The 26,885-nt window shown below is 44.3% G+C and overlaps 1 protein-coding gene and 1 long non-coding RNA gene across 4 annotated transcripts in view; one reads left to right on the plus strand and one right to left on the minus strand.

The window, feature by feature from the left end:
- The window catches only part of ATF6 (activating transcription factor 6), a 221,715-nt gene that overhangs the window by 23,109 nt on the left and 171,721 nt on the right, over nucleotides 1-26,885 (minus strand). The gene's annotated exons all lie outside the window — the stretch shown is intronic.
- LOC149125417 (uncharacterized) overlaps nucleotides 1,731-26,885 on the plus strand; it is a 28,691-nt gene continuing 3,536 nt past the window's right edge. Inside the window, exon 1 of the long non-coding RNA XR_016210458.1 lies at nucleotides 1,731-26,542. This is a non-coding gene — a long non-coding RNA (uncharacterized LOC149125417). The remainder of the gene's footprint in view (nucleotides 26,543-26,885) is intronic.

Below are 26,885 nucleotides of genomic sequence, written 5' to 3' on the forward strand. Positions count from 1 at the left end.
GTTACAGAAATACCCATGGCTAGTTCATCTGCAGAACAAACAGAACAAATTAAAAGAAAACTGAACAATTCCTCCATTTTTGAAGTTATTATTTATTTGAAAGGCAGAGTTACAAAGAGGCAGAGACAGAGAGATAGAGAGGTTTTCCATCTGCTGGTTCATTCCCCAAATGGCTGCAACAGCTGGAGCTGGGCCAATCCGAAGCCAGGAGCCAGGGGCTTCTTCCGGGTCTCCCACATGGGTGCAGGGGCCCAAGCACTCTGGCCATCTTTTACTGCTTTCCCTGGCTATAACAGAGAGCTGGGTCAGAAGTGGAGCTGGGACTCAAACCGGTGTCCATATGGGATGCCAGTACTGCAGGCGGTGGCTTTACCTACTACACCACAGCACTAGCTCCTCCTCCATTTTTGCAATGGATTTCAGATAAGTTAGAGCTATGCAGGCTTTGAAATGACATGGTCTGGGGCCAGTGCTGTGGCCCAGTGGGTTGAAGCCCTGGTCTGAGGTGCCGGCATCCTATATGGGCGCCAATTCTGGTCCCGGCTGCTCTTTGTGGGGAGCAACTCGGACTAGACTGTTACTGGAATTAAGACTTGTTCTATGCATCTGCTCTCCCACAATATGGCGCTGGGAGAGGAGTAAACAGCTTCTACCCAGCTGCCTCTCACCAACTTGACAAGCTGCAGGAGCTGCTCCTGATTGGAGGAGAGCGGCGTGCTCGGCGTGTGGGCAGCCGAGTTGGGATTGGCGGAAGAGGACTATATAGGAGGAGAGAGACGGCATAGTGGTGTGGGTTGGTTGGAGAGTGCGTTGGAGAGTTCGCGGGGAAGTTCGTTACTTCGTTCTTTCTCATTTCTCTCTACTCATTCTTGCTTTGGGAGTTTGCTGTTTACTTATTCTTACTTTACTATAGAAAGGACTTGTAAAAAAAGGGAACAACAAGCGCCCGGTCCGGTGCGGCTCCTCCGCGTGCGGAGGAGCAGCACTCTTCTTCTGATCCAGCTCTCTGCTGTGGCCTGGGAGAGCAGTGGAGGATGGCCCAGGTCCTTGGGCCCCTGCACCCACTTGGGAGACCTGGAGGAGGCTCCTGGCTCCTCGCTTCAGATTGGTGCAGCTCCGGCCATTGCAGCCATCTGGGGAGTAAACCAGCGGATGGAGGGCCTTTCTCTGCCTCTCTATGTAACTGTCTTTAAAAAAATAATAAATCTTTAAAAAAAAACATAAAAAAATAAAGAAATGACATGGTCTCTCATTTCAGACATTAAGAATCTGAATCCGAGAAATCAGTGAGTTTATTTTAAATCATGTAACTCATTCTCAATATTCTTGCTGCTTGGAGATAGTCCAAAGGAAGGGCTGGTTTACACTGCCTATGATATAGTAATTGATGAAACAATTGTTTTAAAAATGTCAGTTACATAAAAATTACCAATAATTAGATTATATTTCATTACACTAGTTGTCACTGCTTCTTGATTTTAGCCTAGCTGAAGAAGTGTGGAAAGTGTTCTCAGAACAGAAGTCAGGGGCTGGCATTGTGGCACAGCAGGTTAAACCACCACCTGTGATGTTGGTTTCCCATAATGCCAGTTCAAGTCCTGGCTGTTGCACTTCAGGTCCAGCTCCCTGCTAATGTGCCTGGGAAAGCAACGGAAAATGGCCCAACTACTTGGGCCCCTGCCACCCACATAGGAGACCTGGATGCAGTTCCAGACTCCTGGTTTTGGCCTGGCCAAGCCCTGGCCGTTGTAGTTATTTGGGGAGTAAAATGGTGGATGGCAGATTTCTCTTTCTCTCTCTTTCTCTTCTCTATCTGTAACTCTGCCTTTCAACTAAATAAACAAATCTTAAAAAGAAAAGAAAAGCAGTGTCAGTTTTGCCTCTGACATATCTAGGCCACACCATTTGGGGGAAAATTACTTGGCCTGTTTGATCTTCTGCTTTCTAATTTATCTCACTAGTCAAATACTTACAGAGTGCCTACTATGTACCAGCCTGTTCTGGAGCTGAAGTTGAGAAGACACTAAAACAGAGACATGCCCCACGCTCACAGCCTTTCCATTTAAGTGGGGAACAGTAAAGGAATTACTCATATACTGTATGTTTGAAATGGTAAAGGCCAAGGATAAAACTAAGGCATGGAAAATGGATATGAAAAGCTAGGGGCTAGACTAAAACTTATGAAGAGCGGTCTGGGAAGGCCCGGCCAGCAAGGTGATTTTTTTTTTTATCACGTGAAAAAGTGATTATTTGGTCAGGACCTGGAAGAGCTGCAGGAGCTACCTGTGCAGGGTACAGCCAATATAAAGACCCCGAGGCAAAAGCATTCCCCAAGAACCCAGGGGACAGCCAGGAGGCCGGTGTGACTGTGGCAGAGAGAGTAAGGGGACAAGCAGGAGGAGATGAGGCCAGGGAGGAAAGCAGGGCCAGGCTCCACCCAGGTCACACAGGCATTAGTCAGACGGGAAGCAGCTGGAGGTGTTAGCAGGCGCCACGCGGACTACCTTCTAGCTGAACACCATCTCTCTGACTAGTGGTTTGCTTATCTATTCTGAAGAGTATGATAACCACTCACGTTTCCGAAGTGCTTAAGGGTTAATGTGATGATGTCATAGGGGTCTTTCAGGATTTATCTGCTATCTGGAAACATTATCCAGAGGCTTCTGAGTGCTATGATTTAGTACAGAGGACTTCAAAAAGTTCATGGAAAATGGAACTTTTCCGCATTTATTTTGATGCAAAAGAACTGTTGAATCCATGCCTAGCAGATGCACACTTCCTGTGAATTTCTTGGAAATCCCTCACATATGATAGGAGGAAGACAAGGGAGGAGGAGATGAAGAGAAGGGGCTAAGAAGGAGCAGAGACAGCCTCACGACAGCAGATTTCTGTCACATAGCAGGAACAGTTCCAAAGCGGAGAATCAGCAAGGACCACAGTTTTCCTTGAGTCTCACTTGGTTCTAAGAAAGCACTGGAAAATTCGGCCAAGTTTCCTATCTCTCTCTCTCTCATTTTTTTTAAAAGATTTATTTGTTTTGCTTGAAAGTCAGAGTTACACAGAGAGAGGAGAGGCAGAGAGAGAGAGAGAGATTGATTTTCCATCCGCTGGTTCACTCCCCAGATGGCCGCAGCGGGCGGAGCTGGGCTGATCTGAAGCCAGGAGCCAGGAGCCTCCTCTGGGTCTCCCATGCTGGTGCAGCGGCCCAAGGACTTGGACCATCTTCCACTGTTTTCCCAGGCAACAGCAGAGAGCTGGATTGGAAGTGGAGCAGCCAGGTCTTGAACTGGCGCCCATATGGGATGCCCAAGCCTCAAGCAGAGGATTAACCTACTGCGCCATGGCGCCAGCCCCCTCTCTCATTTTTAAGACAAGCTATCCCAATTTGCTTTGTAACTTAGGACTTTGTGGGGAGCAACTCGGACTATACTGTTACTGGAATTAAGACTTATTCTATGCATCTGCTCTCCCACAATATGGCGCTGAGAAGGGAGAAACAGCTTCTACACAGCTGCCTCCAGTTCAACCAATAAACTGTAGGACCTACTCCTGATTGGAGGAGAGCAGCGTACTCGGCGTGTGGGTAGCAGAGTTGGGATTGGCGAAAGAGGACTATAAAGGAGGAGAGAGACAACATGCACCAGGAACATCTAAGAGGAACATCTATCTGAAGGAACACCTGTGCAGCCCCCGAGAGAGCCGGCCGGTGGTGTGCTGCTCCCCTGCGGAAGTGGGGAAAGTGGCCAGGGGGAACCGCCCTTCCACGGAGGTGGAAGGGACGGTAGCCAACCCGGGAAGAACCAGCAGCAAACCCGGGGAGGGCCGAGCAGACAAAAGAACAGCGCAGGGTCCTGTGTCGTTCCTCCACGAAGACGGGGAGCGACAGGACTTCACTCGAGTCCTTCACAGCTCTTCTTTCTGGGCTCCTTCAGTGAGAACCCTGGGGCCCTCCCAGAGTGAAAACAATGAAGCAGCCCCCCACAGTCTCCGTGGTTAGCATCAGTCTCCACAGGAGCGCGTGGAAGGCTAAAAAGAGGTTGGCTGATGACGCAGAGTAGGTCATGGGCTTTCCAAAGAGAACCTTGTCTTCCTGGGGATGTGTAAAAAGGAAGACTTTTAAAGCCGAGAAGGCAGGTCGCAGTCCTCCCATGGGCCAACAGCCTTGTTGCACACGGCTCCCTCAGACAACAGCTGGGCAGCACAAACCCCAGGAGGCTGTAGAGCGCAGCCACCACCTTTGGTTTTGCACTACCAGCATTACATAATCTCAACAGAGTTGGGAACGTGCTCGATTTAACCTTCACTTTTTAAGCAGGGATGAAAACACCCCAGTTAATATATAGCACGGCAGATTCAATTTATAGAGAAAACTGAACAAAGACTTTTCTCAGATATAGAGGCAGGGCTGCTGTTCTCCCACAGGGAGCCTGTTCCTGTGATCAATATGATTCAATCACACAAGTATTTACCGCACAGCTGTTATGTGTGGAGCACTGTGCTGGGTGCTGAAGCAACAGAGATGAGTAAGACCTGGCTGCTGATCAAGGCACTGGCCATCGAGTGAAAGAGGCAGCTATGTAAACCCACGGAACAGGGCAGACTGTGATATGGGCAAGACCAAAGAGGAGGGGTGCCTGCCGCAGCCTAGGGGTGCCATGGCGACAAGGACTTCCTGAAAGAGGTGACACCTGCGCAGAACTCTGAAGGGTCCTGCAGCCAGGCCAGAGGTGGGAAAGTCCCAGAGCGGATAAGCATGAGTAAACACATGCAGTCAGGAGGCTGTGGACTGCGCGAGGCACTGCTGATACAGAATGTGAGGCCGTAGGCGGGGCCATGAGGCCAGAGAGGTGAGGAGGGGTCCCATGGAGCTTAGACCTTCTCCCAAGAGCAATGGGGAGCCTCTGAAAGGTTTGAAGGAAGTGAGAAACAGAAGTGGATAGATATCCTGCTGAAACAGGTCACTCCTGGTGGTCATGTAGAGGTCAGTGGAAGAGGGGACAGCAACAAATGAATGAGTCAACCCTCAGTTCCGTACATTCCAACTATTTCTTTCAGGGGCTGAGTTCTGTTAGCGTTGCCTTAGATCCACTAGCTCTGATAAAAGTATAGCAGAAAGACTTGTAATGTATGCCTGGCATTCAAAAGCCAACCCCACTTGATGCATGAGTCACTTCTGTCTGCCAGGTCTGGTCTGTTCCTGGTACACAAGCCCAGTGGAAGAAGTGGATCTCAAGAGCCCGCAGTTGCCCTCGGGCTCCTACTACTTTTCTGGTAGCAAGGTAGCACAATCTACTGCTGTATCTCCTTGAACAGAACTTTCTTGAATAGGCTGCTATAAAACAATCTGGAGAAACAAAGGATTAGTAAAGGATTATTAGAGAATTTACTCAAGTTCCTGCATTGCTTTCAGTTCTTATATTGCTTTGTATTTAACTAATTTTGGTTACACTATAAAAGAACAGACAAACATATCAGGCCACTTCCATGGCCAGAGTTGCTCTGAAATTAACACAAATTAATACAACAGCAGCAAAATATTTATATTAGAAAGAGCAAAGTGATTTAGAGTAATGGAAATTGGAACGGTGATGGGAACCGGGCGGGGGGACTGACATATATTACTTCATTTAATCTTGAAGATGGCCATATGAGGTTCCTATTGTATTAATTATATTAACACATGAGAAATCAGAAGCTCCGAGATTTATATAAATTGTCCTTAAGCACACAGCTAATGAAATGGCAGAATCAGATCTGAACTCAGGTTTGATTCCAAAGCCCAAGTATTTTACTGTAATAGCAAGCTATGTGACCTCTGAAGAAGAGGTAGATGTGCAAGCATTATCAGCACCAATCACCATGCCCTTTATTTAGGCTCAGAAAGACCTTGCAGGTTGATTAAAAGGTCTCACATTTCAGCAAAGTCTCCATCCTCTGCTTGCCTTTTCTTTTCTCTTCACTCTTCTACCACCTCCTCTACCCCTTTCTTTCCAAAGAAAGGAAAGGGATGGTAGACTGATGTCAAATCTTACCATAGAAGAGACAAATACTATGAAAACAGAATCTCTTGGATTCTTAGAGATTTGATTTCAAACCCAAGATTGACAAGGTCCAAAGTTTTAAGTGCTTCTGAACACAAAAGAAATTCTGCTTACCTAGTCATTCCACAAACATGAATTTCCATCTCATCTATTCCACAGTAGTAGCTCTCTTTGCTAGAGCAGCTTAAGCTACATTTATAAACCATGGTGAAATACAAAGAATTTGAATGTCCAGTAAATATCGAGCCCTAACTATGTGTTAGGCACCATTTTAGAAGCTAAAAAGATAGGGCTGGCACTGTGGCTCACTTGGTTAATCCTCTGCCTGCAGCACCGGCATCCCATATGGGCGCCGGGTTCTAGTCCTCTCTGTTCCTCTTCCAGTCCAGCTCTCTGCTGTGGCCCAGGAGAGCAGCGGAGGATGGCCCAAGTGCTTGGGCCCCTGCACCCACATGGGAGACCAGGAAGAAGTACCTGGCTCCTGGCTTTGGATCGGCGCAGTCCCGGCCATGGTAGCCATTTGGGGAGTGAACCAACAGAGGGAAGACCTTTCTCTCTGTCTCTCTCTCTCACTGTCTATAACTCTACCTGTCAAATAAAAAAAATATATATAGAAGCTAAAAAGAGATCGACAAACAAATCTCTAAGTTCCTGCCTTGATGGCACTGACACACTTACTAGTGGAGAAATCAGAGCAAAAGCAAAGATAGCGTTTTCAGATAGTAACAGTTCTATGAAAAACCAAAGCAAGAAAACTACCCAGGGAGGTTAGTAGACTGTATTAAAAAGGAAACGTTTACTTCTCCATGTGATGATAAGTTGACATCATAGTCTCATAGGTATCACATAGATCACTGTGCATCTGTCAGTGACGTCTTAGCACAAAAGCTGGCCTTAACCAACTTTGCACACTAACTTGTATTTCCCAAATGCCTGCAATAGCCAGGGCTGGGCAGGGGCAGAAGCCAGAAGCCCAAGAACTTAACCCAGGTCCCATGTCAGGAACCAGCTGCTTGAGTCATCACCATTGCCTCCTTAGGACAAGGCACTGGGAGGAAGCTGGAGTCAGGAGCCAGAGCTGGGAATTGAACTCAGGCTCTCCAACATGGGACACACTGCTTAAACTGTTAGTCTAAATGCCTACCCCACTGACTTTCTATTCTCTAACAGAACAGAATCTGAATAACAGGACTGACTGAATTAAGCCTGGGACTAACAAATTCATTAGCTAGAGAATAGCAATTTTCTGTACCAGGCTGACTTACCCAGAATAACACCTCTATAGTCTCTATGTCCTTAGCACAGATGGGTAAAGAAAAAATATTTATGTATAAAACCACATATACATTCCAGAAAAAACTAGAATGACTGTCATAAAAATGGCTCTGAAACAATGCCTAGGCTTTAGGTAAGCTATACACAGTCAGGGAAGCTAGCCCAAATCACCCATAATTAGCAATGAATGCTGCCATAAAGTCTGAGAAATCCATGGGACTTTGTTACCCAAAGGTAGAAGCAGGAAAACTCGTTTGTAATCTGACTAAAAACACAAAGACACTTGCATCACCAGTTCAGGGAAGTACAAGTGCATTCCTTGTAACAGTTAGGTAAACAGAATGGCTAACAGCAGATGTTTTCCATTCAGAATCACAGAGGTCTTTACCCTGTGCTAAACAGGGATGATCACAGTATCCATGGAGACCCCACTACCCTTCATCAACATGAAATGTGCATTCATGATGGAAGCATTTCTCAAGAACAAGTATCAAGGGAAATGCAATCAAATGGAGAAAATGGTACACACAGAGGTGAACATGGTCCATGAAAACTGGGGTCAATTCAAAGTCCGGAGAGTAATATGGCTTTGGCAGACAACCTGTCATCTTCTGTAGCGTCTTGTGTTCTGTTTCCCAGGTAAAATCGGTGTCCGATTAATGCCACGGTTCCAAACTGAGGCCCCTGCTCACCCATGCGTGACCGAGCCTCCGTCTACACACAAGTCGTCTTATACACTGTCAGCAGATCAATCCGTCCTTTTGAACATCAATTTTTGTGTTTTTGATGGTTCTGTTCCTGCTGTACCGTGGAGGAATGCTGGATGGTAGGGGCGCTGGAGCAGGGATATAAATGAAGTGAAGGGGTGAGCTATCCAATGATCTGGGGTAAGAGGTTTCCAAGATGGAAAAGTCCTCAGGCGTGAATGGGCGGTCAAGATGAGGAAAAACAAGAGGGACATGTGCTAGAGAGACAATGCTAAGGACCAGGAGAAAAAGGATGACACGGGAGAGACACAGATGAGTTAAGCTGCACGAGGCCAAAGTTAGGAGTGCGAACTTTATTGTGATGTCACTTGTGATGCGCTGTGAGTAACTCAACAAGCCCTGCTAAACAAACGAATTACTAAAGTTCATTCAGGATCACTCAGTCCATCAAATTAGATCTGAAGTTTATAGACTGACTAAAGAGAAAAAAAAATTCTTTTGCATGCCTATATGTTTAAATTAAATCTTTATATGGCCCAATGTATCCATTCAAAAATGATCTTTCTAATTCATGGAGAAGAAATGAAGTTACACATAAAATATTTTCATCTCTGTGTGTCTTATAACTTGAATACTGTCTCTTAATAAAATGGGTAATAAATAGTAAATGAATACTCAGATTTAAAATTCTTTAAATCTTTTATTTACTTGAAAGACAGTTAGAGAGAAAGGAGGCAGAGGCAGAGAAGAGAAAGGTGGGGGGAGGGAGAGAGAGATATATCCTCCACCCACTGGGTTACTCCCCAAATAGTCACAATGATTGGAGCTGGGCCAATCTGAAGCCAGCAGCCTGGAGCTTCTTCCAGGTCTCTCATGTGGATACAAGTCCTAAGGACTTGGGCCATTTTCTGCTATTTTCCCAGGTGCATTTAGCAGGAAGCTGAATCGGAAATAGACCAGCCAGGTCTCAAACTGGCACCCATATGGGATGCCAGAGTCACAGGCAGAGGCTTAACCCACTATGTCTAATGCTGGCTCCAATTAAAATGCTTTAAAATTTTATATATATGTATATGTGTGTGTGTGTGTGTGTGTGTGTGTATCTTAGGACAGAGAGACCTGAATATAATACATATTTTCAGATGATACTATTATTACTAGTTTATATGATGGGATTACGCATATTGATATTCTAAGAAACCCTGATGGGGCCAGTGCCATGGCTCACTTGGCTAATCCTCCGCCTGCGGTGCCAGCACCCCGGGTTCTAGTCCTGGTTGGGGCGCCAGGTTCTGGTCCCGGTTGCTCCTCTTCCAGGCCAGCTCCCTGCTGTGGCCCGGGAGGGCAGTGGAGGATGGACCAAGTGCTTGGGCGCCTGCACCAGCATGGGAGACCAGGATGAAGCACCTATCTCCTGGCTTTGGATTGGCGTAGCTCTGGCAGTAGCGGCCATTTGGGGAGTGAACCAATGGAAGGAAGACCTTTCTCTCTGTGTCTCTCTCTCACTGTCTGTAATTCTACCTGTCAAATAAAAAAAAAAAAAAAACCTGACTTTCGGGTTTTTCATAATTAAACAATAAGATTTGCGGAGTGTGATAGGCAGCTCCCAAGATGGCTCCAATAATTCCCATATCCTGGTATTTATGTTTTTGGTATTTCCTTCTATCTGAGTGTGGGCTGGACTAATGGTTGCTTCTGATGGGTAGAATACAGTAAAGGTGACAGAATATCAACTGAGAATAGGTCATGAAGAGACTATGACCTGGGCATTCTCTTATTTGCTGGTCTGTGAGAAGCCAGACGCCATGTTGTAAGCTGTACTAGTGAGAGGCTCCAGTGGCAAGGAACTGAGGGAGGCCTCTGGTCAACACCCTGTGAAAACCGTAGCTGTCAGTTCAAGAGCTCACAAGGAAGTGAATCCTTCCAACAACTCCTGGGTGAACTTCCCAAGCTGATCTCTCACAATGAGACGTCAGCACTGGCAGACAGCTTTGACTGCAACCTCAGGAGACCTACAGCCAGAACCACCCTTGAAGCTATCTATACCTGAATTCCTCAACCAAAGAAATAGTAAAGCAATAAAATGTTCTTTGATGCCACTCAATTCTTACACAGCAATATATAATAAATACACTGAAATACTAGTATATTCTAATGGAATAGATCAGCTAAAGTTTTACTAGGGGCCAATCTAAAAGTCATTTAAAGTGGTCTGAAATATTCATCCAATCACTTTGCAATAGCAAGTTCACCTTTATAACTTTTTTCCTAACCTTTGGCTAATATTATAATTAACTTGAAAGGACCAACTTGCAGAAGGGAGACATGAAATCAAAAGGTTACGTAATGAAAAGATTTGGCTGGAGACTACAAAGGCAAACGGTAAAAGCAGAAGTGAATGAGGAAAGTCTAGGGATTATATGAAGGAACAATGAGGCTGTAAAATATCGTTGCTCTTAAAAGCACACGAGTGGGAGTGAGCGTGTAGCTTAGCAATTAAGATGCCTGCATTCCACAACAGAGTACCTGAGTTCAATTCCCAGTTCCAGCTGCTGACTCTGATTTCCTGCTAACGTAGACCCTGGGATGCAGTGGTGATGGCTCAAGTAATGGCGCTCCTGCCACCCATGTGGAAGATCAGGACTGAGTTCCTGGCTCCTGGCTTCAGCTGGACCCAGTCCTAGCCATGGAGTGTATTGGGGGAGTGAACCAGCAGATGGGAGCTCTATCCATCTGTCTGTCTGCCTTTCTCTGGCTCTCAAATAGATAAAACAATAATTTTTTTATTTCATAGGCAGAGTTAGACAGTGAGAGAGAGAGACAGAGAGAAAGGTCTTTCTTCTCTTGGCTCACACCCCAGTGGCCGCCACGGCGAGCACCCTGCACCGATCCAAAGCCAGGTGCTTCCTCCTGGTCTCCTATGCGGGTGCAGGGCCCAAGCATTTGGGCCATCCTGCACTGCCTTCCCAGGCCACAGCAGAGAGCTGGACTGGAAGAGGAGCAACCGGGACAGAACTGGAGCCCTAACCAGGACTAGAACCCGAAGTGCTGGCGCTGCAGGTGGAGGATTAGCCTAGTGAGCTGTGGCGCCGGCCAAAACAATAATTTTAAAATACAAAAACACAAAAAGTAAAACACAAAGATCCAAATAAAGTATGAGCACTGTCAAGAACATAATCTGCAGTGCATTCCAATTCTACCATTTATTAATAAAGTGCCTTTTCATTTTTTGCAACTCACTTCACTTCCTGAAGCCCCAGTTTTTCCTGCTATACAACAGGATAATTAAGAATATTTGTATTTTAGGATTATAACATGCTATCACAATGTTTGGCACATGGCAAGCAACCAAACAATATTGGTTTCTAAAACAATTACTATTTTATATTATAATCTTAACTTAGAGTCTTCCAGTTTCAAAAAATATTTATTTGGGGTCACTTTATAGCTGGAGACATTTTCAAAATTTAGCAGAAGGTTCAGGAAATCAAAATTTACCCAAAGAATTAAGGATAAGGTTTGCTCTAGAAAATGAAGACAAACCCATGGAATGAATGAAAACATTTGTAATCATATAGCTGATAAAGAACCTGTATCTAGAAATACTATGTAAAGAACTGTGACAACTCAGTAATAAAAAGACAAATCATCCAATTAGGAAACGGGCAATGACCTGAACAGACAGTACTCTAAAGAAGATATACCCGCTGGCGCCGCGGCTCACTAGGCTAATCCTCCACCTTGCGGCGCCGGCACACCGGGTTCTAGTCCCGGTCGGGGCACCAGATTCTGTCCCGGTTGCCCCTCTTCCAGGCCAGCTCTCTGCTGTGGCCCGGGAGTGCAGTGGAGGATGGCCCAAGTGCTTGGGCCCCGCACCCCAGGGGAGACCAGGATAAGTACCTGGCTCCTGCCATCGGATCAGTGTGGTGCGCCGTTCGCAGCGTGCCGGCTGCGGCGGCCACTGGAGGGTGAACCAACGGCAAAGGAAGACCTTTCTCTCTTTCTCTCTCACTGTCTACTCTGCCTGTCAAAAAAAAAAAAAAAAAGATATACCAATGGCCAAAAAATGCATGAAAAGATGCTCAACGTTATTAGGCACTGGGAAAATGCAAATCAAAACCATAATGAAATACCACTTAGCAACCACAAGGTTGACTATAGGTTAAAAAAACAACAGGTAACTGGTGAATGCAGAGAAACTGGAACTCTCATCACCACTGGCAGGAATGTAAAATGGCACAACTGCTGAGGAAAACAGTTTGGTAGCTCATCAGAACGTTAGACATAAAATTATTAGGGGACCCAGCCCCATGACTACTGTAGACTATTGTTCAGTGAAGAATAGAATAAAATACTGATACAGGTTTCAGTATTAAGTGAGTCGTGAAAATATTATGCTAAGTGAACAAAGCCAGACACATCAGGTGAACAGAGTACATTTCCAGGAGATGTTCAGAATAGGCACGTTCACAGAAACAGGAAGCAGATTTGTGGTTCACAGGGGCTAGGGAAGGAGCAAATGGAAAGTGACTGCTAACGGGAACGGCTTTCTCTCAGGATGCTGAAATGTTCGAAAATTGACTGCAGTGATGATTACAGAACCCTGTGAACTTACTAAAAACACCTGAATTGCATATGTTAAATGGATGAACTATATGACACATGAATTATATGTTAATAAAGCTGTTACAAAAGAAAAGAAGCATGAAAATGAGTATGGGGGGGGGGCTGTAACAACGGTGCTATTAAGCTGCCACCTGCAGCACCAGCATCTCATATGGGCACCAGTCCAAGCCCCAGCTGCTCCACTTCTGATCTAGCTACCTGCTAATGCTGGGAAAGCAGCACAGGATGGCCAAAGGCTTAGGCCCCTGGACCTATGTGGGAGCCCTGACCTGGATGAAACTCCTGGCCCCTGACTTCAGCCTGGCCCAGACTTGGCTGTTGCAGCCATCTGGGGAGTAACCAGCAGATGGAAAATCTCCCTGTGCCTCTTCCTCTCCCTCTCTGAAATCCTGCCTTTCAAATAAGCAAATTAATAAATGAATGTATAAATAAATAAATATTTTTTAAAAATGAGTAAGATTTATAAAGATTCAATATAAATTATTTAGACTGAAAAAGACAGTGGGAGACAACTCAATACTGGTATTTAATATGAAAAGGCATTCAGTCATGGGGGACAGTAGCCAGTTTTTCTCTATTTCTCAATACCAGATTATGCTAGATAATTTTTAAAACAGTAATGTTCATTAGTAAAGAGCTATAGTTTAGTGGTAGGTTGTTCAATAATTTTTTCCATAAAAATAAACAAACAGTATTTTTTGCAACCTATTTTTTGAGTCCATTTTACAGGAACATATTTTAGGGGGAGAAAGTTTTTTTTTTTTTTTAAGATTTATTTACTTATTTGAAAGGCAGAGTTAGAGAGAGAAAGAGAGATAGAGGAAAAAAGAGAGAGAGAGAGAGAGAGAGAGAGAGAGAGAATCTTCCATCCATCTGCTGGCTTACTCCCCAAATGGCCACAATGGCCAGGGCTAAGCCAGGCTGAAGCCAGGAGCCAGGAGCTTCCTCTGGGTCTCCCACGTGGGTGCAGGGGCCCAAAGACTTGGGCCATCTTCCACTGCTTTCCCAAGTGCATTAGCAGGGAGCTGGATTGGAAGTGGAGCATGTGGGTCTTGAACCCGAGTCCATATGGGATACAGGCAGTGCAGGCGGCAGCCTAACCTGTAATGCCACAATGCTGGCCCCGGAACAAATTTTGGGTCAGACAGCTTTTACAATAAAGTCCTTCAGGTAACTCTAGAAATAAATTCTCATGTGTTAGGGCTAGAATTTTGCACTGCAGATGGTTCTATTAAAATAAACATGGTATAATTTTAATATTTCTGGCCTGGTTTAAGTATAGTCATCCTTGAAGGCAAGAAGAATAATATTCTTGTCTCCAAATGGCTCCTTTAATCTTTGTTCTGTACAAAAATTTTTTTTTACCTTATTTTAAATGAACAATTTGCTACCATTTTCTATCACTGATTCAATTAAATCAAAGCAGGAAAACAGCTGTCAGTGGATACAGAATGTTTCAAAAATTCTTCACTTTTGTAACAGATGTGAAGAATCTTGCATTTCTTTTTGAGATAAAACTATTTTTTTTTTTTTGACAGGCAGAGTGGACAGTGAGAGAGAGAGAGACAGAGAGAGAAAGGTCTTCCTTTTGCCGTTGGTTCACCCTCCAATGGCCACTGCGGCCAGCGTGCTGCGGCCGGCGCACCGCGCTGATCCGATGGCAGGAGCCAGGTGCCAGGTGCTTTTCCTGGTCTCCCATGGGGTGCAGGGCCCAAGCACCTGGGCCATCCTCCACTGCACTCCCTGGCCACAGCAGAGAGCTGGCCTGGAAGAGGGGCAACCGGGACAGAATCCGGCGCCCCGACCGGGACTAGAACCCGGTGTGCCAGCGCCGCTAGGCGGAGGATTAGCCTAGTGAGCCGCGGCGCCGGCTGAGATAAAACTATTTTTAAAAGAAACATAACATTGTAATTCATCATCCTAAATGTTAAATAACATCCTCAAATGTTAAATAAGGCATGCTGTTGATGTATGCAGGGAGGTGGGTAGTAACTGAAGTGGAACTAAGAACTGCTACCACAACCCAAATCCCACCCCCTTTTAGGCAGACACAGCCACCAGGTAAATCAGCTAGCAGCGGGTTAAGTCACCACCTGCAACATTGGCATCCTATATGAGCACTGGTTAGAGTTAGGAAAGCAGAGGAAGATGGCCCAAGTCCTTGGGCCCCTGTACCCATGTAGAAGACCTGGATGAAGCTTCTGGCTCCTGGCTTCAGCCTGGCTGTTGTGGCCATCTGGGGAGTGAAGCAGTGGATGGAATCTCTCTCTCTCTTTCTCTCTCTGTGTGTGTATATATATATATATATGCCTTTCAAATAAATAAATCTTAAAAAAAAATAAAGAGATATCCAACATGGCTGCAAGCTGAGTGCCTGCAATGATGAAATTACCCGGATCGGCACATCTGCTCTCATCATGCACCTGACGACATGACACTTCCGAGAGTTCTCTGCTCTGCAGCCCCAGGTGCCCCTGACACAGTGGTACTTCTGAGGTTTCCAGAAGAAGCACGGAAATAGGTCCCACCCCAAACTGTGCTTCCTTTGAATATTCAATGAAGCCCTGCTACAGGCACCACTCCCTAGGCCTCCAGATCCTACAACAGGACCTTTGTTAATCCCAGCTCCCCACGGGGCTGCCTGCACTCCCCTTCCTCTTCCTCAGTTGTCTGCATTCCCTCTAGAGTATATACTTCCCTTTTCTCTTTAAATAAACCTTGCTTCTCCATTCACCTTCACCTATGTCTCCTTGAATTCTTTCTCACATGGAGATAAGAACCCACACGAAGCCTAGCCAGAGGCCTCCCCCACAACACTGACTTAAAATCTGAGAAATAGATTATTGAAAGTAGGAAAATAAACAGGCTCTCATAAAGATGGAAGCCAAAAACAATGATGACAAATTCAATGAGTATTTCCCCTGTTGCATTTCGAATGCCTAAACCAAACTGTGTGGGAAAATACACTGTAAAACAAAACAACTAAACCAAGTGGGAGGTGAATGTTTAATTCTTCGAGTTTATGGGAATTTATTGTCATAAAAAATAAGCTCATTATTTATTTGCCTCCTAAAACATACCATCAATTTAAGGGAAAATATGAATTGTCAGGGCCAGCATTGTGGCATTGCAGGTAAAGCCACCCTTATGAGCACTGGTTTGTGTCCCAGCTGTTCCACTTGCAATCCAGATCCCTGCTAATGTGCCTGGGAAGGCAGCGGAAGATGGCCTATGTGTTTGGGCCCCTGCACCCACATGAGAGACCTGGAAGAAGCTCCAGAACCTGGGCTCTGGCCTGGCACAGCCCTGGCAGTTGTGGCCATCTGGGGAGTGAATCAGCAGATGGAAGACTCTCCCTCTCTCTCTCTGTAACTCTTCCAAAGAAATAAAATAAATCTTAAAAAGGGGGGGGGGGGCAGTGCTGTGGTGTAGCAGGTAAAGCTGCTGCCTGCAGTGCCAGCATCCCATATGGGTGCTGGTTGGAATCCCAGCTGTTCCTCTTCCAATCCAGCTCTCTGCTATGGCCTGGGAAAGCAGTGGAAGATGGCTAAGATCCTTGGGCTCCTGTGCCCATGTGGGAGACCTGGAAGAAGCTCCTGGCTCCTGGCTTCAGGTCAGCCCAGCTTTGGCCATTGTGGCCATTTGGGGTGTGAATTAGGGGATGGAAGAGCTCTCTTGCTTGCTTGCTCTCTCTCTCCCTCTGCTTCTCTGTAACTCTGCCTTAAAAAAGTTTTCAGTAGCCTAACATGTGTAAGATACAGAACTTTAGAGCCAAGAGGAAACTAAAGATTACCTACCTACCCCAACCTTCTCATTCATACATGAAGATGCCAACTGAACTACTTGTTTACAGGTCACATATCTGGTTAAGGGTTGAGCACGGTGATAAGGAATTTTATTTCAAGAGTGGGTTGTTTTCGCCAGCGCTGTGGTTCACTAGGCTAATCCTCTGCCTGCGGTGCCAGCACTCCAGGTTCTAGTCCCGGTTGGGGCTCCGGTTCTGTCCCGGTTGCCCCTCTTCCAGTCCAGCTCTCTGCTGTGGCCCGGGAATGCAGTGGAGGATGGCTCAAATGCTTGGGCCCTGCACCCGCATAGGAGACCAGGAGGAAGCACCTGGCTTCGGATTGGCGCAGCGTGCCAGACATGGTGGCCATTTTGGGGGTGAACCAACGGAAGGAAGACCTTTCTCTCTCTCTCACTGTCTAACTCTGCCTGTTGTTGTTGTTGTTGTTGTTTTTAAAGAGTGGGTTGTTTTCCTAGGCATGCTGGAACTAGTCCTTTCCAGACAGACAGAGAGAGAGAGAAAGAAAGAGATGCTGTAGCTCAGAGCAAATGGACCTCAAATTGAGGTTTTATTATTTAGGACCTTATAAACTTCTAAGAATAAAGGCCATCACCTAGTCTTTCACTGTGTTTTTGTCCAATGATTAGGAAAAAAGATGGTTTCTTCTTCTTGTGGCGATATTAAAACTAAACTCTACGTATTTTTTCCTTTGGTGGTGACTTTCTGCTTTTCACCTCCTCTGTTTAACCTTCTCTGATTATTCAACATGGCCATTTGGCATCTGACTACCTTCCTAGGCTTAGGAGATCTATCCTGTGAGGCAGAGCTTGCCTCCTACTATATAATATAAAGCAGCTGATACTTTATTCCCCAGATTTCCTTGTAACCAGGAGGTCGCCGTGTGGCCTAAACTCTGAGGGCAGAAGACCCAGCTCCAAAGGCGAGGCTGTGGCCCTTGAAGCAGTGTACCCATTGTGACCGCAGTTGGAAAGCAGAGCTCAGGACCCGTGATTCCATGGTGGAAGCACAGACCACTCTGTAAGTGTTACTTGGGGCTCTGTTTATGTTTAGGTGACCTTCACATTGGATTATTTGGTCTTCCTAGAGATTTCTACTTAACTTCCCAGGGTTAGCGTCTGTCACTTGAAACTAAGAAAACTGATTGATACAAGCATCTAAAAAGTAGCTTTAAAATGCTCTACTATCTTGTGGGTTTATCTGGGGACAGGAAGGATAAATAGTGTTCAAATCTGTATTAGCATGTAAGACAATGTCAACCGCTTAGCACTGTCTTAATAAAATGAGGAATTGAGTTGGCTTCTTACATAGGTACATAGTGATTAACCATGTGCCGAATGAGTACTCCTGGGGTAGAGAGAGGAGGCAGTGACAACAGGGCAGTGCATTTGCTATGTTGTAAGAACAGCAAAAGTAACCAAACCCAGAATGGGGGCAGGAGATTGTTCATGTTCATGCCTGATTCTTTTATTGGATCCTACTAGCTAGCTTAGTCTTAGTGTAAGCCAGTTTTCCTGGTAAAACACATGGCCACAGCTACAGAAATGCAGACAGTAAATTCATTACTGAAAAGGTAATAAAATTTTACTATTAAGTGGTATGTTTTATTTTGAAAGTAGAACTAGTCTATTGGTCTGAGCATAGGTTAGTTTAAGAAAGTAACTGACATTTACCTACTAAAAAATGTTTTAAAGAAAAAAGGCTTTTGTAGATTTAAATGCCATGGAAAAAGCAAGCAAACCTTGAAATTGATGTCTGCTAAATTTAAATGGAATGAATTTGTAAAAAAAAAAATATAGAAGTTTCACTAAGTAAATTTAAGATGCCAAGAAAGCTGTAGCTTCCAGTCACCTAATTTGTTTCTTCATATTTTAATCTAGTAGTGAAAAATGCCTTTCTAGTTTATCATGGAAACCACAGGAAGTTAGCTTGTGAGCAAGTCTATCTTATTATGTACATAAATACTTCATCTTTTCGTTGGCCGTCATGCCAAATTATGTGCTAAGCAGTAAATATTTATAGATGACCAGAACATAAATACGGTAGCTGCTGCTGTGAAGTTATGTAACATGAACTGGTATTTCGTTCTGCTGCCTTCACTTAGTCGCACACTGTGCTGGGGGAAAAGGCTGAAGACGTGATTTAAAGCTGGCACTTGGTCTACAGAAAAGTCACTGCAAGGGACTGCGCAGAAACGTCAGTGATGCTTTTCTTAACTTCTCAGCCATGTGAGCTACAAAATGGGGATGTGTCATAGAGGCTTTGTGGGGACCAAATGACTTATATCTGTTAGGCAACTTGATAATATGCTTAATGTACCCGGTGGATGCTCACAACAAGGAGAACTGACTCTGAACTCACAACCTGAAACTACACACTTACTTTAAAAAGTTCCTGCAATGATGGAATTAAAAGTATGAGTTTATTTTGATGAAAATTGTTTTGTTTCTTCATTAGATACTTTCTTCATGTATTATAAAAACACTGCCTCCCAGTAAGATTATTAACTCTCTGAAAACAGGATTCACATCTTACGTCGTCCTTTGAATCTGTAGTTACTTAGTATAGGGCTATGCAATGGATGTTTTTAAAACTGAACTCCAATTCTATTATACTATAAAAACAAATATGGGACTAAATGTTCCTATTTTATAACAATGGTTGGAAAGTAACCATGACTTATACTTAAAGCTATTTTACCTTTAAGTTAAACAAATGCTTTGTAACAGGATGCTGGAGAGGATTACTACAGTTTCTATGGGAAATATTCTGTACTCTTATTTCCATAAACTACCCCAAAAACTCTGAATTTGCGAACTTTCTAAATACTGTGACAAGTGAGCAGGATGGGCAGCTCTAAGGTACCTTCAGATGATAATTACTCTGTCCAGTCCCCTTCCACAGTGTACAAGGGTTAGTCTTCTGACCAATAGAGTACTGATTGCAAGTGAAATAAATTTTACAAAAATATGAGATATCAGAGCACTCTCAGTACATAAAGTAGGGGCATGGACGGAGCTTCTAACCTGTGATCTAGGGAAGCATTTACTGAATGTTTGCTGAGTGATGTACTTAAAAAACTGTTCAGGATAAAAATACAACCCCAAATGTCAGTCCAAATATCCAAACTGTCAAACAAAATAAGGAAGACATTGCCTGGGAGTAATATATGTGAAAAAGTTATTGACTAAATTTGACATAAGGCACAGTGTCTGATACAACTGGGAAACCCACTTTGTTTCATCAATAGGAATAACTACATGGAATTTGGAGATATCCCATTGGGTTCAGCATTCATGAACTCTGGTAACAGATGTGAAAAAACATGATTTTTTTTGGGATTTATGGGCAGAGTAAGGAAAAGACAGAAAATGAACAATTTTTTAATTACTGGTGCTAATTAAAGCAGATGATCTTTTCTTTTAAATATTTATTATTTATTTGAAGGACAGAATTACAGAGAGAGGGAGAAAGAGAGAAATAAAAGATCTTCCATTTGCTGGATCACTTCCCAAATGGCCGCAATGGTGGAATGGGGTCAGATCAAAGCCAGGAGCTTGGAACTCCATCACAGGACTCCCACATGGGTGGCAGGGGCCAGATACTTGGGCCATCTTCTGCTACCTTCACAGGCACATTAGAAGGGAGCTGGATTGCAAGTGAAGCAGCCAGGACTTCAACCAGCACCCAAGTAGGATGCCGGTGCCACAGGCAGTGACTCAATGCCTGCCCCAAGCAGGCAGTCTACCCCTGGGAAGTGATCATGTCTAAACTGGTCAGCCACTGAGCAAAATGTTGCAAAGGGAATCCAAACCTTAGAAGGAAGTTAGCACAGATGACTCTGTACTGCAGCCTTTTAACTCTGATATATCTTAGCTTAAATTCATAAATATTATTGAATACTTCTTTGTCCTAACTGAGGCTCTAATGATGATACATAGATTCAATTTCCTACAGAGTTCTGTCCCATATAGTAGTTAGAGTGAAAACAAAGATGGGTTTTAGGTAGCTTTCAAAGGGGTTCCTTATGTGACCTTCCTAACAACTTTCCTAGCAACAAAGTAGTTCACATTGGTCTCATTATTTAATCTGCATACTGCATTTCAGGCATGCATTTATTTCTGTAAAATCTGCAGCATACACAAAGGAGATTGTCTCTATGGGTATTTGGTCGAATCCAAAGGCAATTCCTGCCTGGCACATTCAACCTCTCCAAATTAAAGTATTCTCTAATATGTGAACATCTAATCTGTATCTACATGTTCAGTTTCAAGAATCTACATTTTAAAATATGGAATATAGATTTCTTAGGACTCTCTAGCCGTTAGCTGCAAAACACCCAAGAAGAAAGATTTTTTCTCCCCAAAGTGAACAGAAATTGCAATGTCTTTGACACGTACATGTGGGAGAGGAGACTGGCTTATCACTCTGTCCCAGTTTGCAGATATCTTAAGTAACAAAGAAATTAGCATGCAAGTGTTGAAAGACCTATGAGAACTTCACAGAAAATTATGATCTCTGGTGTTTCCAGTTGGCGACACAGCAAAAGAGAATACACAGAGGAGCTGAACCTGTGCTTGTTAAGCAGTTCTTCTGCATTACAGAAATTTGAGATTATGTGAAATAGCTCAATCTCCTGACAACTGCAAGATTCTTGACTTTCCAATACAAAGATTAATTAATTCTGAGAGCTTAATATATGTAAAATTTTTTAAAAATTAAGATTTAAGAGTTAGAGGGAGGCTCAAACCAACTTTGTTGGCTTAAATAGATGCTGACCTCCAGTTTTTATTTGCTGAAAGCTAAACCATCTGTTTCAGTAGAAACAGATTTTTGTCACAAGGGAGAAAGAGTGAAAGTGATCTTGCAGAAAGCTAACAGGACTCTGAAGGTCAATTAAGTACGGTGGGCTCAGCAGCTGAGGTCCTTTGGGCTAAAAAATACTGATTCTCTAGAGGTACAATGCAAGCAGATGTAATATAAACCTCTGAGGTCTTGTGAAGGTTCCCACAGATTAAGTAATTAATTAGTAAACCCAACATTAAAAAAAGACAAGCCTGGGGCTGGCATTGTGACATTATGGGTTGAGTTGCCACCTGTAACTCTGGCATCCTATATGGGTATCATTAGAGTTCTGGCTGCTCCGTTTCTAATCCAGCTCTCTGCTAATGTGCCTGGGAAAGCAGTGGAGGATGTCCCAAGTGCTCGGGCCCCTGCACCCACTTGAGAGGCCCAGATGAATCTCCTGGCTCCTGGCTTCCACCTGACCCAGCCCTGGCCATTGCAGTCATTTGGGGAGTGAACCAGTGGATGGAAGATCTCTCTCTCTCTCTCTCTCTCTCTCTCTCTCTCTCTCTCTCTGTAACTCTGCCTTTCAAATAAATAAAATAAACCTTAAAAAAAAAAGAGACAGAAGCCTTCATGGAAAAATTACCCATGCAACTGTCAATGCATCATCAAGGCAATAATCATTCTCAGCAAAGTGATAAAATTTTGAGTACATAAAGGCAGCTCAACCATTAACATGGCTTTTTCCATTTAAAAATATTATGTTTTTCAGAGCCACTTTATAGAAGAGGGCTCAAAAGAGACTAGCCTAATTGCAGAAACCCTAATATTTGGAGCAGGCATTGTGACTCAGCAGGTTAAGACTGTTTGGGATGCCCATATCCCATATTGGAAAGCCAGTTCCAGTCCTAGCTAGTCCACTTCTACTCCAGCTCCCTGCTATTGTGCCTGGGAAGCAGCAAGTGATAACTCAAGTACTAGAGTTCCTGCCACCCATGTGGGAGACCCAGATGGAGTTCCTGGCTCCTGGCTTCAGCCTGACCCAGTCTAGGCTGTTGTAGCTATTTGCAGAGTGAACCAGTAGATGGAAGATTCCCTCTCTCTCTCTCTCTCTCTCTCTCTCTCTGTGTGTGTGTGTGTGTGTGTCTTTCTCTATGTGTCACTCTGCATTTCAAATAAACAAATCTTTTTTTAAAAAATGCATACACTGATGGCTTTAAAAAATAAAAAAGGAAAAGAGGACAACTAGAGGAAATGGAGGAAGCAAAATTTAGTGGTACAACAACTCTTTCCTGTGGCTCATAAATAGGCAAAAATGTTCTAAATGAAAATAAGCATATACTGATAATTAAATAAAAAGCATTTCCTCAAGGTATGAGATGGGGAGGAAAAGGAAAAAGAGATAATTACAAAAAACACAACAGAGAATCATTACCCACATGGTGAGCACCTTTCAGTAAGATGATCTTAAATGGGAAGTGATTATAGTAAATGTTTTTAATGCAGGAAAGATTACTCTAGGACCTACAGAAATGGTTTAGTGGCCCACAGAAGTAAGTACACATTTTATAGAGGTGGTGTGATTTTAACCTTATCTTTATTATTATTATTATCTGAAAGACAGACACAGAGAGACAGAAAGAGACAGAGAAAGATCTCCCATCCACTGTTTCACTCCCAAATGCCTGCAGCAGCCTGGGCTGGGCCAGTCTGAAAGCTAAAACTGAGAACTCAATCCGGGTCTCCCTTGTGGGTGGCAGGAACCCAAATTCTTGAGCCATCACTGCTGCCTCCCAGGGTCCATAACAGAAGAAAATCAGGAGTGGAGTCGGGACTCCAACCCATGTACTCCACGGGGCACCTTAACTACTGTTCCAAATGCTCTCCTCTTCAGCCTGACCTTGAATGATGGTAGGAGATGGTAAGAGAGCAGGCGGTCCAGGATGTGGACACCACCTGTGCAAAGGCAGCCAGAGCGACCTCTTTAAATATAAATAAATCAAGTCACCTCTCCTCCTCAAATTGCTTTGCACCTTCCCACTGAAAACTATAAATTCCTCACCATGACCTACAACTTCCTGTCTGATCCAGTCCCAGCCTTACGTAGGTCATTGCCACCTTTCACTACCGCACTCCTACTGTGGCTTCACTGGTGCTGACAGTTCCTAAAGCCAGCCCATTAGTTCCTGCCGTGGGGCCTGTGCTCCCTCACTGCTCCTCTGCTTGGAGTCTTCTGTGCCTCAGCTCCTTGCAGTTGGTTCTTTGGGTCCTGGTTTAACACTTATCTCTTTACCATCTAGTCAAAAAGTGCCTTCTCTACCACTTACTCCTGCCATTATTTTATATAAAGGCACAGCGTTTATTTCATTGCCTCAAATTGTCACACGCTGCAATTATTTCTATTGTTATTTATTTATTTTCTTTTGTCTTTTCTACTTAAGAGCTCCAGAAAAATGGGAATCATGCATATCTACCTTATCCAATGCTCATATCCCCAGTATTTGTCATAAACTAGGTCCTCAGTAAATAAGTATTTTTTTTTAATTTACTTTTTTTTTTTTTTTTTTGGACAGGCAGAGTGGACAGTGAGAGAGAGAGACAGAGAGAAAGGTCTTCCTTTGCCATTGGTTCACCCTCCAATGGCTGCCGCGGCCAGCGCGCTGCGGCCAACGCACCGCACTGATCCGATGGCAGGAGCCAGGTACTTCTCCTGGTCTCCCCTGGGGTGCAGGGCCCAAGTACTTGGGCCATCCTCCACTGCACTCCCTGGCCACAGCAGAGAGCTGGCCTGGAAGAGGGGCAACCGGGACAGAATCCGGCGCCCCGACTGGGACTAGAACCCGGTGTGCCAGCACTGCAGGCAGAGGATTAGCCTAGTGAGCCGTGGCGCCGGCTAGTAAATAATTATTTTTCAAAATGGAACAATGGAACAGAATAGAAACTCCAGAAATTAATCAACATCAACAACGAACTTATCTTTGATAAAGGAGTAAAAATCAACCCCTGGAGCCAAGACAGTCTTCAACAAATGCTGCTGGAAAGCTGGATCTCTGCATGCAGAAGGATGAAACAAGCCCCCTACCTTACACCTCACACAAAAACCCACTCAAAATGGATCAGAGACCTTAATCTACAAAGTGATGCCATCAAATTACTAGAGCATATTGGGGACACCTACAAGACACTGGCATAAGGAAATACTTATTGGAAAAGACCCCAGAGCACAGGCAATCAAGGCCAAAATTAACAAGTGGGATTGCATCAAACTAACAAGCTTCTGTACTGAAAAAAAAAAAAAAAAAAATCAAACACTCAGCAAAGTGAAGAGGCAACTGACAGAATGGGAGAAAATATGTGCAAACTATGCAACTAGCAAAGGATTAACTTCCAGAATCTATAAAGAGCTCAAGAAACTAAACAATCACAAAACAAACAGCCTAGTCAAAAAATGGGCAAAGTACTTGAACCGACATTTTTCTTTCTTTTTTTTTTTTTTAAGATTTTATGTATTTATTTGACAAGTAGAGTTAAAGACAGTGAGAGAGAGAGACAGACAGAGAAAGGACTTCCTTCTGTTGGTTCACTCCCCAAATGGCCACTACAGCCAGAGCTATGCCGATCCAAAGCCAGGAGCCAGGTGCTTCTTCCTGGTCTCCCATGCGGGTGCAGGGGCCCAGGCACTTGGGCCATCTTCTACTGCTTTCCCAGGCCACAGCAGAGAGCGGGACTGGAAGAGGAGCAACCGGGACTAGAACCGGTGCCCATATCAGATGCCGGTGCCACCAGTGGAGGATTAACCTAGTGCACCATGGCACTGGTCCCCTGAACAGACATTTTTCGAGAAAGGAAATTCAAATGGCCAATAGACACATGAAAAAATGCTCAGGATCCCTAGCCATCAAGGAAATGCAAATCAAAACCACAATGAGGTTTCACCTCATCCTGGGTAGAATGGCCCTCATACAGAAATCAACAAACACCAAATGCTGGTGAGAATGTGGGGAGAAGGGTATTTTAATCCACTCTTGGTGGGAATGTAAACTGGTACAGCCACTGTATAAGACAGTACGGAGATACAAACAAACCCCTGCCTTGACTATTGGGGAACAATATTTTTGTTTGTTTTTTTCTTCATACTGATCAGTGAACTCTCTACTTAGTGTAGGGTTAATCTTATGAGTATAAAAATTAACTAAAAATTGATCTCTATAAAAAATAAGAATGGGAAAGGAAGAGGGAGGAGGAGGAAAGGTAGCAGTATGTGTGGGAAGGTGGTGAGGGGGGAAGAATCATCACGTTCCCAAATCTGTATAAATTAAATATATAAAGTTGTATTCCTTAAATAAAATTTAAAAAACAAAACTTGATGAGAATGGAAGGGGAGAGGGAGTGGGAAAGGGGAGGGTTGCGGGTGGGAGGGACGTTATCAGGGGGAAGCCATTGTAATCCATAAGCTGTACTTTGGAAATTTATATTCATTAAATAAAAGTTAAAAAAACAAAAACAAAAACAAAAACAAAAACTGAGAGACAGATTGTCAGAGACCTTCCGTCTGCTGGTTCACTCCCCAAATGCCTGCAATAGCTGGGGATAAGCCAGGCAAAAAGTGGGGGGAGCTGGGCACTTCCATCCAGGTCTCTCACATGAGTGGCAGGGATCCAAGTGCTTGAGCTATCAACTGCTGCCTTCCAGGGTGCGCACTAACAGGAGGTTGACATTAGGAGTGGTGCCGGAACTTGAACCCAGGCACTCTGAAATGACATGTCGGTGTCCCAAGTGGCAGCCTAACTGCCCAGCTGAGTAAGATTTGAACTTGAGTGAACTAATAAGTGAATGCACTAATAAATGCAGGTTCAAGGGGCCGTTAGTAGGACAGTCTGGTTAGAACTGAGTTGAGAAGGCAGGGTGGGCACAGCCTGCTTGGGCCTTTCATGCCAGGCCAAGGAATTTGGATTTCATCCCACAGACACTGAAAATCCACTCTCAGTTCTTGAGAAGGAAAATGACAGAACAACAGTTGCAGGTAAAGATGATTCGAGAGGGCAGTATGCAAGCTGGACTGTAGGGATTAGGATGGAAAAATAATCGATTAGGGAGATCAGTTAGGTCATGAATATAATAACCCAGAGAGAAGGTCAAGCTCAGTAACCCCAAACATGCCCAGGCAAAGCACAGAAAAAAAGAAACAAGGAAAAGAAGCCAAAGCAGGCGCTCAGCTTCTTCCTCTTCTCTCAGACCCTGAGTTTCTCGTCGTCCCCACTCCCATCTCCACAAGCTTTGCGTCCTGTATGAGCATCTGGCTGGTAAGTGAGCAGCAGTCCTAAACAACAGCACGAGAGAGATAAAGGTTGGTAGTTTAGGAGGGCTGGTGGCGTTGACGAAGGAAAGCAAAGCCCAAAGAGAGCTGAACCTGTCAGCAATTTCTCAGGGGTCTTCTCCTCAAGAGCCGCACCAAGATGCCACCTCAGATTCCGGTGCCTCCATCTGACACCGGGCCTTTCCAGTTTACTACTTCTTCCAATGGTAGTACCGGGCTTTCAGTGTACTGGTGTCAAAATAAAGGAATCAGCTTTTACTTCTCTCCTTGGTAAACCATCAGCTGCCAAAAGCTACAGAGTTTTCTTTGCAATTCCCTTTGAAATGTCT

Source organism: Oryctolagus cuniculus, chromosome 7 (assembly GCF_051225735.1).
Source record: "Oryctolagus cuniculus isolate XC-2025 breed Fujian yellow rabbit chromosome 7, ASM5122573v1, whole genome shotgun sequence".
NCBI lineage: Eukaryota > Metazoa > Chordata > Mammalia > Lagomorpha > Leporidae > Oryctolagus > Oryctolagus cuniculus.